This window comes from Notamacropus eugenii, chromosome 3 (assembly GCF_028372415.1).
Source record: "Notamacropus eugenii isolate mMacEug1 chromosome 3, mMacEug1.pri_v2, whole genome shotgun sequence".
Taxonomy (NCBI): Eukaryota; Metazoa; Chordata; class Mammalia; order Diprotodontia; family Macropodidae; genus Notamacropus; species Notamacropus eugenii.
Window position 1 is genome coordinate 393,535,074 of NC_092874.1, and position 2,691 is coordinate 393,537,764.

The window sequence follows — 2,691 nt, forward strand, 5'->3', positions numbered from 1 at the left end:
TCCCATAAAAATTTAACTTCATGGAATTTCTTGACTTAGTCTGGATTCTTAATCACCCAGGGTTTACTACTAAATTTTAGAAATCTGGCCAAATACACCATCTCCTTTCTTTCCATTACCACCTTTAAAAGAAGACTGGGTTTATTAAGATTTATTTTTCCCTCCTTAAGAGATTGTGTTTGAAAGGTTAATAACCCAAGTCAGTAAATGTAAGACAACCATTTTATGAGGCACCTAGGAAATAAGATAGGGGATGCAGGTGAATTGGTAAACTTATTGACTTGAAAAGAGTTGAAGGAAGATCAAAGGAGATATTGGGCCCAACTGGATACATTTTATTAAGAGAAACTATAACATGTTAATGGAAAAATATACTGATGTGCCATTGGCTGGCATGTTGGAGCACAGGGGACTCAAGAGAACCTCAACATGACACAGATTATGAATATGAGAAGTTGCCTGGGGCAAATAGGGGTTGAATGATTTCCCCAAAAACTGCATTGTCAGTAAATATCACAAGTTTTATTTGAACTCAGAGCTTCTTGACTCAAATCCCCACATTCTATCAACTAAGCTATGCTGTCTCTGAGTTACATATACCAGAGATATACCAGAATTACATTTTATCATTTTACATTTTAAACAGATCAGAAATATATGTATAGCTTTTAAAGTTTTTGTAACCAAAAATAGTAATAGCAGAAACCCTTCTCCTCCCTCAAAAGGTCCCAAGATGGTCATAAATCTCCATGGTTATCAGAAATCCACAGTGGAGAGCCTTGGAAGTCTCCCCAAGTAGTGGTAATCAATGTGCTCAAACAGGAACAGCCCAGACCCAGGAGAGAGTTCTAGGGACCCTAAACAAAAATTAATGACTCCATGAAACAAAAAAAAATGTAAGACATAATTTATAAATTGAAAAAAATTGAAAAAATATAAGGTATTGATAGTAAAAACAACCTAGAAAACAGATAAAGAAGTCATAGTTTAATTATCATTTGATTCTCTGAAAACCATGTTTTTTTAAGCCTGGATATAATATATTAAGAAGTCATAAATGAAATCTACCCAGATCTATAGAACTAGAGGACAAAGTAAGGATAAAAGGAATCCATTCATCACATCCTAAAATTCCAAAAGTAAAAGTCCCAGGAATGTCATGACCAAAAGCCAGGACTCCCATAACAAAGAAAAGAATATTGTAAGCATTCAAAAGTTATCAATTTCAGTACAAAATCATTAAAGTTAGACTCATATAAGACCTAGCAACTTCTATATTAAATGAGAGGAGATCTTGGAACAGTGTTGCAATATGAAAAATATATAGGTCATCTTGACAATAGAGATAGAAAATTGAAATCCAAACATGTCCTGTCTGATATTCAAGTGGTTATATGTGTTTTCCTTGGGAATTATAGGTAGTCTCTAAGTAGATGCCCTTTGTTTATGGGTTTCCAATACCCAAAATAGTGAGAGACTCATGTGGAACTGAGAGAAATTCTATACATAGACCAGGCAGAAAGTATTATCTGGACCCAGAACATTAAACTGGCTGCTGGTCAAGTACTCATGACAGAAAAAAACAAATTATAAAGAATTTATTGTGTTTAAGGTATAAGGCACCATGGAGACTATAGGTACTATAGTGCTATAAGTACTATAAGATTTCAAGGAACTTACAATCTGGTTAATATACAGGAAAAAATAAGAATGATGATGCATTAAATTTACAATGTTGAGTGCTATAAGAATTCAGAAAAGAAAAAAATCAAAGAGTAGTGGAATAATCTTCTTAGGTACCTTTGCGCAACTGGAATACATAGAGGTGAGTAATGCTTGGGTTAAATGCAGTTTTCTCTGAGTATTGGATTTTAGAAGCAGGTAGGTACACAGTAGCTATAGCACTTGACCTGGAGTCAAGAAGACCTGAGTTCAAATCCAAACTCAGACACTTACTAGCTGTGTTACCCTGGGCAAGTCACTTAACTTCTGATTGCCTCATTTTCCTCACTGTAAATTGGATAATAATAGGACCTACCTCTCAGGGTTCTTGTGAGGATCAAAAAGGTAATGTTTAGAAAAAGGACTTAGCACAGTGCCAGGGACATGGTAAGCGCTACATAAATACTTATTTTTTCCCTGCCTTTTAGAGACTAGGAACACAAAAATGCAAAATGGTTTTTATAGAAACAAATAAATTTTGGAAGGATATAGGTCTTGCAAAGGAAGGAGGAGGAGGAACACTATTCATAATTCCTAATTTTAAGACAGCTGAGTGCTCCCTTTCCTGGTTCTCTGACCAGGAAACAAAGCTGATTCCTAAAGGTGAAAAGCTCCAAACCCTAACCGCTTGAATACTAGAGATGATGACATAGGTTTTATGCTACATGAACAAGAGTAACACTTGTGATCTCACATTGATGTTGGAATTTCAATGGAAGGAAATCACAGGATTGTAGCTTGGGAGCTGGAAGGAACTTAGAGGCCACTAAGTTCACCCTTTTCATTTTATTTATGAGAAATGGAGGTCCAGAGGGATTAAGTGACTTTGCTGGGCTCACGTAGATTTATAGCAAGTGCCTGAGGCAGAATTTTGAACCCAGAGCTTCCTAACTTCAGATCCACCACGCTTTCTTTACACTAATAAAAAGTACATCCTTCAGCTGAAAGAAAATCTATAAGAACTCTATC